The sequence below is a fragment of the Salvelinus namaycush genome, chromosome 29 (genome assembly GCF_016432855.1).
Source record: "Salvelinus namaycush isolate Seneca chromosome 29, SaNama_1.0, whole genome shotgun sequence".
Taxonomy (NCBI): Eukaryota; Metazoa; Chordata; class Actinopteri; order Salmoniformes; family Salmonidae; genus Salvelinus; species Salvelinus namaycush.
In genome coordinates this window covers 16093739-16107026 of record NC_052335.1, presented here as the reverse complement: position 1 = coordinate 16107026, position 13288 = coordinate 16093739, and the positions used below count along the sequence as shown (strand labels likewise).

The window sequence follows — 13288 nt, the reverse complement described above, 5'->3', positions numbered from 1 at the left end:
TTTTTCTTCTATTGGTTGACATAGAAACATTTCTGGTCGTCCATCAAACTAGTGCAAGATGACAAAAAAAGCAAACAGCCAGCTCACAGTAGTGAAATGAAACGCACCATTTTAAACCACAATTAAATCAAATACTTCATTTCAGCGAAAACATTGGCTACCGCTATCAAAACCAGTATTCCTTTGAGGGAACGGAACGCATGTTAAATCGTTTGTTGGCAGCCGCTGTGCCTTTCAACCCAATTTATGGATGGGCTCAGACTTCACAAAGGCCTCTGTTGACTGAAACAAAAGAAATGGATTAAGCTGACCCCGAAGCCTTTCCATCCCAGTCCCACCTTCTGCATGGTGACCCAATCAGCAGGCCCTCAGGGGCCAGACACTTGGGCCCGATCCAAGACTCCTGCGTACGTAGAGCCACTTCCCGCCCTCATGGTTCTCTCTGGTTTGTGTCAGTCTAATGAACAGTTTCTTAACTGTTCGGAGCCAAGCAGATGGAACTCTGGGAAGATTTACAGCACAGAGAACGAGGGGGTATGAAATCCACTCCTAGGTTCTGGCCAGCAAATACAGCTTACATTTGCACATTTTTTCAATTTATCTCTTATTGAATTAAGGGTTCAGACTCTTGGACGCCTTTCAGTAGGAAACGTAGAGGACTAAAGTACTGCAATTTTCTTAAAGGCTTCAGCTCGGACGTGATAAATGACGGGAACCCGGCTATGGAAGCGGAGTTTCAGGCTATGAGTCAGCGATAGAGAGGGCAAGCAGGTTAGGGCCCCATCTGGCCACGATAGGAGAAGCCAACAGAAGAGGCTTCTCTATAGTGGGTGGGTCTCTGACATGATCATTCAGACCATGTTTCCATCCACACAGCCTCTGAATTCCATCACTAGGCATATTCTAATGGGTCTCCATGGTATTACTACTACTACGGAATGGATGCCAAAAAGAAGCAACGAATGACCGAAAAGGGTTCAGTCAAATAAGGCATGCCTAGTGCAGAGAGATTGAGAAAGCATAACGCTTTCATAGAAGAAGTCCGCTGGGAACTGACATTTTCAGAAACGACTCATCGTAAAACCAAAAATGGTTGAATATTCATTGAGAGTATCGCTATTTCGGGCATACCAGATGATCTTAACAAAATCCTGCTTTAAAAGGGGATCGCTATGTCACTTCATTAGTAGTTTTGCCATACTTAGCCCATCTCATGATAATCTATACTAAAGCTAATTGCTCTTTTGAAAGAGTGCATGCTAAGCTGAAGTTTGAGCCCAGCACACAGGGAGTGAGAACAGACTCTGGCGTCTATCAGGGGGCACCATATGCTTTAGCTGCATGGGCCAGCAAGCTCTCTAGGGACCTCCATATACCCACATAGGCCTAACTGCTTTGGCAGACAAACCAGAGACACTATTCAGAAATCACATCCTTGACCCTGTCATCAAACACCTGTTCCAAACATCCTGCCTGCAAGGGGAGGAGGATGGAGGGCTCTCAGCCTCAGGGCGGCTTTTTGAACTGGAGACGGACTGGTCAACCTCAAGGTCATTGATTTCAATTCTGTGTCTACAAAAGGAAAAACTCCATAGTGTGAAACCACAGGAAATAGCCTAATCTCCTCAGACAATTACAATGGAAACAGGCAAAACAGAATAACTTATAAACACATTTTAAGTTTATAAAAAGAGGCAAAACCCCAGCCTCCTGAAGTCTCTTGGAAATCACATGCAAGGTGCTGAAAGTGCCTCTTTAGTGAGTTACATATTCCATGTGCACACCATTACTCAACATAGCTTCCTTCCACCGATTCCTATGGGGACCTGGCCTTTCACTGTTAAGCACTAATGGGCTCTCACAGAGCACCTTTCTCAGTCTGCTGCAGTGTGTGTGTGTGTGTGTGTGTGTGTGTGTGTGTGTGTGTGTGTGTGTGTGTGTGTGTGTGTGTGTGTGTGTACTTCTTCCCCTCCTTTTATGGTCAATGTCACCTCTCCATCAAGACATATCCTTAGCCCGAAAAGCACAGACTTCAATTAATGGTTGAGATTGGAGTCAAGCGGGGGTGACTGCTATATCCTCAGTCCAGCGTTATTGATTGTCAGAGTCATCTCAGGCGGAAGGCGAGACATGAATTTAAAGTGAGTCTTTGATGCATGGTGTCAGCCCAGTGCCCTGACGTCATTGACTGAATTTACAGCCTTTAGACACAAAAAGAGACATAGCTGCCAGGAATGGGCAGTTGAGGATTGGATGCTTCATGGGCCCGGACAGGCTTACACTGATGATAACCCACTGACAAAGACAAGCTGTGACTGTGTTCTTTACTCACACAACATTATTTATCACAATAACATAGAGGCCAAAACACCTACACAACGAGGTGTTCCTCCATCAAACACCCCCACCGCTATACAGTACCAAATGGATCTGTCTCTATTGACGAGGTCAAAGGTGAGAGAAATAAAAACATAGCCTTTTGAGATGGGTGCGGAGTAACTGAGCCCTGGCTCGGAGGCACATGAGCCAAATGGGATTGGACAAGCTCAAGAGCCCGGGTCAGACAGCAGTTAGAAACATGTGTCCCAGAGAAAAAACCTGCGAGAGATCAGCATTCTGTGTTTTGTGCAACAAACCCTAATGAGATTTTTCTCTGCGGGAGAATAAGGCCCTGTCTTTGGGGATCGGGTCGGTAAGATAAACACTGATGCAGTCACCCCTCACAACCCCAGGCCTCGCAGCCAAATAGCATTCATGCGGGCCAAAGCAAGACAAGCTTTTGGAAATGTGTCCTCGGGTTAGTGTTGGCGGGGCTGGATCCTCCTTAACGTCACTCATGTTCATGGAATATTTACAGGTAATGAAGAATGAATATTTGGCACATTTAGCTCAGACGAAGCTGAGCTGAGATCAGAGTTTGATTATAGGTCTATGGTCCTATCAACAGGTTACAACAAGTACAGTATGACAAATACATGTAGAGCTCTTTCCAAACTAGCCAACTAACTCCCCATCCAACTTCTCTGCAAGAACTTTGAAAGAATACAGTGTGTCCTGCAGGTAACCAATGAAACGTATTGAAAGAGGGGGGAAGTTTCAAAGAGATTTCCATCTTTCTCATCTCTCTTTGAGGTCAGTCCACCTGAACTGCATTATCCGCCCCCCTCTTTTCTGCCTGGGGGAAAGGGGGGAGGGTGATGGTTTGTAGCAATGGTCAATTTAAAAGTCAGATAGCCATATATTACAATAACGTGCTCTGACAACTCTATTGACTCCAGTCCACATTTTTGGGGAAATAAAACAGTGGAACTAATATACAACACCTGTTTCTTTTCAGCATCCCCAGTATATCAAATATACAAACAGTGACAGCTGCGCCGCAGACTGAGATGGCAGAACCGGGCAATGTGAAGGACAGAGCCATGCGTTGTTCTCTCTGCTTTATCCTGTGGGCCCAGGTCAAATAGCTGAGAGCAGAGTGTAATGGTTAAGTCTAATATTTCACATATGACTTTTGAGGAGCACCATGCACTATCGATTTCTTCCATCTAAGCAGAGATTCAGAGAAGCAGCCCTATCGGGAGCCTGGTTTCAATTATGGGCTCCGTAAAGCCCTGTGATAGAGAGCTGACGTGATATACTGCCTGGTAGAGGCCAGGATCCATCCCATCCGCCTGCCTGCTGACGACCCACATGCCATTGTACCAGGTGAACGCTGAGGGAAGTTTTATACAGAGACCATCAAGCAAGGACAGGTTTATAATAGAGGACCGTGATATAGTGAGGTGACATAAGATGGTGCTCTATCCCAGTACCTAGGATGGCGTCTAGAAATGAATATCATAAACTTCAGGCTAGAATTGATGGAGGGATTCATTCAGCTGTAACCGAAGGTTAAAGACAAGTGGATGTGAAAGTAGTTGAAGAGACTTTGGAGTTCTTCCTCATTTGGAAAAGGAGAGGAAAACAGATATAAAAGAGTGGCAGTTGAATATAAAACTGTCAGTTATTAAAAATGATCTTGGAAATCGTTCCAGTTCCACTACCTTCAAAATCACAGGCCAAGAGCCTCTACAAAAACAATGGTGAAATAAATCAAACTTATTCCGTTTACCTTATCTTCCCAATGCTAAAATACGCATTTGTCATATAGTCAATGGCTACTTGGCTGAGGTCACTAAGTAGGCTATGCCTCCGGAGCCACTGGCTTGAAGTTAAAGGGTCATGAGCTTGCAGGGAACTTCATGTCGATTCGACTCATCCTCCCATAGATGATCTAAGGCCTGGATACAGTCTAATTACTCCAGTCTCAGTCCTTTCAATCTAACAGTTGAAGTCATGCAACCTTGCTCAATCTCAGCATTTCCAATAACCAAGGGATATTTCCGTAGTGATGCCCATCAGTTCTCCTACACAAAAAGACTCAATTCCACATAAGAGATACAACTTTACGTGGTTTATCCATGCCACGTTTTAGTATGAAATCGCTACAGGGAGATTAGAAATGGCAATGTGTTTGACTCAAGTGGGAGCAGGGGCTAGATCCACCCGTCTCTCTCCTTCTCATCTTGATGAGAGCCACTCAATGATATGAGCTGTATATGGCAAGTGTGCAGTCAAGCCTTTAGTGGCACCAACCAGTCCATTTCACCCATGTCACCGCTAGATGGAAGATGTCTTGAGCCAAACTAGATAAACTAGGAATAGCCTCAAAAACTGGAGACATTGACTATTGGCAAAACAACCCCAAAGATCTCTCCAATTCTACAAATGAACATGAAGGGGAATTGGGCTTCTGAAAATGACATTTCAAATGACCGTAAGAAAGCTCTATGGCGCGTCCTGAGAGTGCTGATAGCTCCAAATCACCACCACAGGACTGGGGCATATACAGCAGTACGTCTGAAATGAGGCCATAAACAGCTGTTAGAGCCAGATGTCCGGCCCAGTTGTTCAACGGTGGCAGGGGTGGAAGAGGGTTTAGAAAGATACCCTTCCGAGATGCTCCTCCTATACGACAGACAATCCAAAGAGAGAAACAGTAACAGTCTATCTGTGTTCTGTGCTGGAGTTGGCCAGGCATACTAGACTCGAGGAATTTACAATCAAGGCCATAGTCCACACAGCAGTCCACAAAAGGGAGCAGTTGTCTGTTATGAGGACGAGCCATTCCAAAGCCCTGATCACTCCGTTTAACTATTAGCGTTTCACCAGGATATTTTAGTTATTAATGAAACCTCTTTATTGACCAATTAAATAGATAAGCAGATACAAAACAAAACTTTGTCTTACAAATCTTCAAAAGAAGTGGCTCTATTGATTTACTCTCCCTAACTTAATTTAAACATTTATTAATTGATTAGGCTACAGGCATTTTAATATTGTTGACATTACAGTGGCATTCCACAATAAGACACAAGCCATCTTCAATCATCTAAAAAAAACGAACTATCCTTACAGATACTTCATTATTTTGGGTCACATTTTTCTTCTGAGCCCCTGGACACAATGCAGAATTTTAATCCCAGGGGCAGGAAATAGGTCACGGTTCCCTGAAGACTAGGCCTACCTCCAGCATCTAGGAAACTTCAACCACCCCTCCCTATCCACCAGCCAGGATGTGCACCCCTCCTCTCCAGCATCTAGGAAACTTCAACCACCCCTCCCTATCCACCAGCCAGGATGTGCACCCCTCCTCTCCAGCATCTAGCAAACTTCAACCACCCCTCCCTATCCACCAGCCAGGATGTGCACCCCTCCTCTCCAGCATCTAGCAAACTTCAACCACCCCTCCCTATCCACCAGCCAGGATGTGCTCCCCTCCTCTCACGTTAACAGTCCCTACGACCAGTCAGGAGTATATCTCTGAGTTTATGCCTTTTTCAGATTATTGTTTGAGTCCACCCAGCAGTCCGCAAAATACCTCAGGCCTGATCACATGTTTTTATATCCACATTTTTATTTTGTTGGTTCAGTTAACCTGGTGTTCATGAGGAAAAGTAAACATTCATTGGTTGATGATGCCATTGCCAAAAATATTTACAAGCTAAGGCAAATTATTGCCCCCCCAGAAATATGAAATCGTACTGGGGTTTCTCCTACCATAGTTTAGACAAACTCTCTCTTGTTGAGTTAGCATATGACTACCCCCTTGTGGGCATAGTTGAAAACAGCTCAATTCTGTGTGGATTTCATCACCTGAGACTCTAAGTTTATCATTTTGAACAAACTATTTTTTTAAGGAGTAAAATACAAACATAGTCCATTAGACTAAACAATAGAAACTGTTGTGAAGACTGAGCCTACCTTAGGGCGTCTGACTGGCCTGTTTGTATTCATGTGAAACATGCAAGGAGGACTGTTTAAAACGTATTAAAGGTTCTCAGACCATGGCAGAATGTAATCCCTGTGCTCTGGCCTTCAGATCTGACAGCATATGATCTCATTCCACTGGTCTCTGGAATCACTGATAAAAACACAACATTTGCAAAGTAGAGTTCTAATCAGTGGAATATTCTGAGATTCTCTGCGTTCTTTAAACTCAGAAGGCTATAACAGAAACACTGTACAATACATAGGTTAGTGACATGAGTGGATAAGGGAAACGTCTCTAGAAGGGATCAGCATTCCTCTTAAGATTATATAAGTTCAACTGCAAAGAGAACATATTATGTAAAGCATTGAACTGTATCACTACCGTTTATTAAACATTAGAGGTTTAAGAATTCAATGTTGACCATTTGAGAAACACAAAACCATTTAATGGCATGCAGAATCCACTCATGTTTTGTTTCTCAACTGATGCTGGCTATTTCCTTTCCAGTTCTTTCAGAGACCGAAGTGGAGACAATAGCAGGCATAGCCAAAAACCCAGCATTCAGACTTACGTTCAGAGAGCAGGAGGTGAAGTTCTGCCACAAGAGAAATTAAGCCTACCCCATTCTGTTTTCTCAACTGTTGGTCTGTGATGTAATGGGCTGGCCATTCTCATCCCAACAACTTTATCTAGAGGGGGTGAAAAATGGGGTCATCCAGCAGCACCTCATCCAGCAGCCGTGTTGGGAACTGGATAGTGTGTAACCCCAGGAGGAAGACCCCCATCTGTAGAATTTACTCCCGTAGTAAATTGTGAGGCATCTGTGCTTGGGCAAACAGACCTACTGGGACTCCCTGGGCCTCAGATTCAGGGATTCTTCTTTAATGATGTGGAGAGCAAGGAGAAGCCACATGGCTGTGCTAGAACCATCCCACTGCCCTAGGCCCTAGGGGGACAGGGGCCACAGAGCAAGGCTCATGTCTCAATGTCTGCATCAAAACAAATACATGCATGTTCCTTCTCCCTGGCTCCCTGACCACTCACACAATATAAAAGCTGGCTTTCTGGTTATTTCTGTTGTGGAAACATTATTTTACAAAGTTAGGCCAGACTAATGTGTATGAATCAGAATCTGAATTGTATAGGTCTAACAAAGATTTAAATAAAAACCCAGTTTCAATGTTATTGAAGTATATCTTGTACCTGGAGATTAGAGGTCGACCGATTAATCGGAATGGCCGATTAATTAGTGCAGATTTCAGGTTTTCATAACAATCTGAAATCGGTAATTTTAGACGCCGATTTTGCCGTTTTTTTTTTTACACCTTTATTTAACTAGGCAAGTCAGTTAAGAACACATTCTTATTTTCAATGACGGCCTAGGAACGGTGGGTTAACTGCCTTGTTCAGGGGCAGAACGACAGATTTTTACCTTGTCAGCTCAGGGATTCAATCTTGCAACCTTACGGTTAACTAGTCCAACGCTCTAACCACCTGCCTCACGAGGAGCCCGCCTGTTACGCGAATGCAGTAAGAAGCCATGGTAAGTTGCTAGCTAGCATTAAACGTATCTTATAAAAATCAATCAATCAATCATAATCACTAGTTATAACTACACATGGTTGATGATATTACTAGTTTATCTAGCGTGTCCTGTGTTGCATATAATCAATGCAGTGCGCATTTGCGAAAAAGGACTGTTGTTGCTCCAACGTGTACCTAACCATAAACATCAATGCCTTTCTTAAAATCAATACACAGAAGTACATATTTTTAAACCTGCATATTTAGCTAAAAGAAATCCAGGTTAGCAGGCAATATTAACCAGGTGAAATTGTGTCACTTCTCTTGCTTTCATTGCACACAGAGTCAGGGTATATGCAACAGTTTGGGCCGCCTGGCTCATTGCGAACTAATTTGCCAGAATTTTACGTAATTATGACATAACATTGAAGGTTGTGCAATGTAACAGGAATATTTAGACTTGTGGCATCTAACGGGATGCCACCCGTTAGATAAAATACGGAACGGTTCCGTATTTCACTGAAAGAAAAAATGTTTTGTTTTCGAGATGATAGTTTCCGGATTCGACCATATTAATGACCAAAGGCTCGTATTTCTGTGTGTTATTATGTTATAATTAAGTCTATGATTTGATAGAGCAGTCTGACTGAGCGATGGTAGGCATCAGCAGGCTCGTAAGCATTCATTCAAACAGCACTTTCCTGCGTTTTGCCAGCAGCTCTTCGCAATGCTTCAAGCATTGCGCTGTTTATGACTTCAAGCCTATCAACTCCCGAGATTAGGCTGGTGTAACCGATGTGAAATGGCTAGCTAGTTAGCGGGGTGCGCAATAATAGCGTTTCAAACATCACTCGCTCTGAGACTTGGAGTGGTTGTTCCCCTTGCTCTGCATGGGTAACGCTGCTTCGGGGGTGGCTGTTGTCGATGTGTTCCTGGTTTCGAGCCCAGGTAGCGGCGAGGAGAGGGATGGAAGCTATACTGTTACACTGGCAATTCTAAAGTGCCTATAAGAACATTCAATAGTCAAAGGTATATGAAATACAAATCGTATAGAGAGAAATAGTCCTATAATAACTACAACCTAAAATGTCTTACCTGGGATAATTGAAGACTCATGTTAAAAGGAACCACCAGCTTTCATATGTTCTCATGTTCTGAGCAAGGAACTTAAACGTTAGCTTTCTTACATGGCACATATTGCACTTTTATTTTCTTCTCCAACACTTTGTTTTTGCATTATTTAAACCAAATTGAACATGTTTCATTATTTATTTGAGGATACATTTATTTTATTGATGTATTATAATAAGTTAAAGTGTTCATTCAGTGTTGTTGTAATTGTCATTATTACAACAATTATATATATATATATAAAAAGTGTTTGTTTTAAATATTTTTTTTATTGTTTATTTTAAAGCAGCAGATTAAATCGGTATTGGCTTTTTTGGTCCGCCAATAATCGGTATCGGCGTTGCAAAATCATACATCGGTCGACCTCTACTGGAGATTGTTACATTTGTGAAAGAGCTGGCAAAAAGATGTGATATGATTACTATGCCCTACTAGTCTCTCTTCTCTGACTCAGTCTCTCAAGCACGAGGCCTAATTACCCAATTAGAACAGCAAACACTCAGCTAGGGAGCTGTTGGTTATTTTCATGTTCAAAATGTTAAGTAGGCATTAGAAATGGATTATTGAGTTAATGCTTAAGAAACACTTCCACCAACAAACTACAGTGTGGGGTACCCAACTACAAGTGCCCTACAATTAGCATAGCCAAGCTGTGTTTACACAGGCATAGCCCCCTAGAACTAATAGATATACCAGAACTGAGCTGACCCTCACAGCCAGACCCATTCTTTTGTGATTTATGTTCTGTTTGTAATAAAGCTGGATGAGGCAGCATTACATTAAATCAAGAGTTTCACCCTTCCTTCTTTACGTCTCATAGCATGAGCCCAAAAAAGGTACTTTTGGAGGCATTGGGTGTGTGCGTCAAAGGAGTCTATTAAAATTAGTGCTCCTTCCAAGAGTTTTCCTTGCAAAGAGTCGGAAGCAAGGGGCACTTTTAGGTAGTGGTGGCAATAGAGAGCAGTAGTAATGGAGTATTTGTGTAGGCACTAACTCCGTCATGGCTCATTGGCCAAAGCCTATGGGGAAATGAATGGAGGTTTTGGATAAACGCAGAAAATAAGGTATGTGGTAAACACAGGCTTAGGAGATCTTATACGTTTTGTTCTATAATCTTCATCAGCTAACATACCTTTTGTGAATTTATGTAATCAAAACAAGCACATAAAGGCTTCAGAATTCATACATATTAACTAACTGATTATCTCAGAGAGCAAAACATATTAGATCTCTCTCTAAGCCTGTTTTTCATCATTTATCCCACAACCCTATTCTTTCCCCATTCATTTCCCCCATACGAATGGCCGAACAAACCAGAGGTAACTCATTTCCGTTTTTTAGGACTACAAGCCGGCGAGCTCTATGTATGAGGAAACCAACAAAGATCAAGAATAATGACTTCAAGCCGAGCTCGTGGGTGAATTAATTTTGAAATTGGAACTCCCTCACCATTTCACACCCTACATGCAGGTGTTCAAATAAATGGCTGGAGCGAAAGTGATGTCACTGCTTTATGACAATGCAAGATCAAAGACCAATTACAAACCACATTTATAACATTTCAGATAAAACAGCCGACACGAGACGTTGCAAAACCAGACCGTTCAGAATAAACAAACTTTGTTCTAAAACTGTCACGTCTCATCTTAGAAAAACCCAACAAAAAAATCTTTGACACAGGCTATAAAGCCTACATTGGTTAAAAGGTAGAATCCTTAGTTGCTACACCCATTGTTGGACTTATAAAATAATGATATATAGGCATACCAATTGATTAAAAATAATAATAATTACACTGAACAAAAATATAAATGCAACATGCAAAAACAAAGTGTTGGTCCCACGTTTCATGAGCTGATTTCTTTAGATGCACAAAAAGCTTTTCTCTCACATTTTGTGCACACATTTGTTTACATCCCTGTTGGTGAACATTTCTCATTTGCCAAGATAATCCATCCACCTGACAGGTGTGGCATATCAAGACGCTGATTAAACAGCCTGATCATTACACAGGTGGACCTTGTGCTGAGGACAATAAAAGGCCACTCTAAAATGTGCACAGATGTCTCAAGTGTTGACGGGAGTGTGCAACTGGTATGCTGACTGCAGGAATGTCCACAAGAGCTGTTGCTGAGGAATTTTATGTTCATTTCTCTACCATAAGCCGCCACCCAAGTCCTTTTAGAGAATTTAGTAGTACGTCCAACCGGCCTCACAACGTGTATGGCGTCGTGTGGGCGAGCGGTTTGCTGATGTCAACATTGTGAACTGAGCGCCCCAGGGTGGAGGTTGGGTTATGTTATGGGCAGGCATAAGCTACAGACAACGAACACAATTGCATTTTATCGATGGCAATTTGAATGCACAGAGACACCACAACGAGATCCTGAGGCCCATTGTCGTGCCATTCATCTGCTGCTATCCCCTCATGTTTCAGCATGATAATGCACAGCCCCATATCACAAGGATCTGAAGACAATTCCTGGAGGCTGAACATGTCCCAGTTCTTCCATGGCCTGCCTACTCACATTGTGTTGAAAATCCCAAATTGCTTGCATAGTCAACTTACACACAGCTCTGACACACACACTTATCCCACCAGACATGCCACCAGGGGCTTTCATAGTCCCCAAATCCAGAGCAAATTCAAGAAAGTATACAGTATTATATAGAGCCCTTATTGCATGGAACTTCATTCCATCTCATATTGCTCAAATAAACAGCAAACCTGGTTCCAAAAAACAGACAAAGCAACACCTCACGGCACAACGCCTCTCCCCTATTTGACCTAGATAGTTTGTGTGTATGCATTGATATCTAGGCTACGTGTGCCTTTTTAAAAATGTATGTAGTTCTGTCCTTGAGCTGTTCTTGTCTATTGATGTTCTGTATTATGTTTCATGTTTTGTGTGGACACCAGGAAGAGTAGCTGCTGCTTTTGCAACAGCTAATGGGGATCCTAATAAAATACCAAATACCCATTGAGCATTTGTAGGATGCTCTGGATTGACGTGTACGACAGTGTGTTCCAGTTCCCGCCAATATCCAGCAACTTTGCACAGCCATTGAAGAGGAGTGGGACAACATTCAACAGGACACAATCAACAGCCTGATCAACTCTCTATGTGAAGGAGATGTGTCACGCTGCATGAGGCAAATGGTGGTCACACATATACTGACTGGTTTTCTGATCCACAGTCCTACCATATTTAAGGTATCTGTGACCAACAGATGCATATCTGTATTTCCAGTCATGTGAAATCCATAGATTAGGGCATAATTAATGTATTTAATTTGACTGATTTCCTTATATGAACTGAACAACACCTCCACTTCGCTGATCCTCAACACTGGGACTCAACAAGGGTGCATGCTCAGCCCCCTCCTGTACTCCCTGTTCACCCATGACTGCATGCCTAAGCACGCCTTCAACTCAATCATCAAGTTTGCAGACGACAGCAGTACTAGGCTTGATTACAAACAATGACGAGACGGCCTACAGGGAGGAGGTGAGGGCTCTGACAGTGTGGTGTCAGGAAAATAACCTCTCACTCAACGTCAACAAAACAAAGGAGATGATCGTGGACTTCAGGAAACAGCAGAGGGAGCACCCCCCTATCCACATCGACGGGACCACAGTGAAGGTGGAAAGCTTCAAGTTCCTCAGCGTACACATCACTGACAAACTGAAATGGTCCACCCATACAGACAGTGTGGTGAAGAAGGCGCAACAGGAGGCTGAAGAAGTTTGGCTTGGCATCTAAAGCCCTCACAAACTTTTACAGATGCACAATTGAGAGCATCCTGTCGGGCTGCATCACTGCCTGGTACTGCAACTGCACCGCCCGCAACCGCAGGGCTCTCCAGAGGGTGGTGAGGTCTGCACAACGCATCACCGGGGGCAAACTACCTTCCCTCCAGGACACCTACAGCACCCGATGCCACAGGAAGGCCAAAAAGATCAAGGACAACAACCACCCGAGCCACTGCCTGTTCACCCCGCTATCATCCGGAAGGCGAGGACAGTACAGGTGCATCAAAGCTGGGACCGCATCCAAGCCGGGACCGAGAGACTGAAAAACAGCTTCCATCTCAAGGCCATCAGACTGTTAAATAGCTATCCCTAGCACATAAGAGGCTGCTGCCCTATATACATAGACTTGAAATCCCTAGTCACTAATGTTGACATATTTTGCATTACTCATCTCATATCTATATACTGTATTCTATTGTATCAGTCTATGCCGCTCTGACATTGCTCATCCATATATGTATATATCCTTAATTCCATTCCTTTACTTAGATCTGTGTGTATTG

General features: G+C 43.1%; 1 protein-coding gene across 1 annotated transcript in view; it reads right to left on the bottom strand.

Moving 5' to 3' along the window:
- Positions 1 to 13288, bottom strand: part of LOC120024094 (protein dispatched homolog 1-like) — a 77600-nt gene that overhangs the window by 63630 nt on the left and 682 nt on the right. The gene's annotated exons all lie outside the window — the stretch shown is intronic.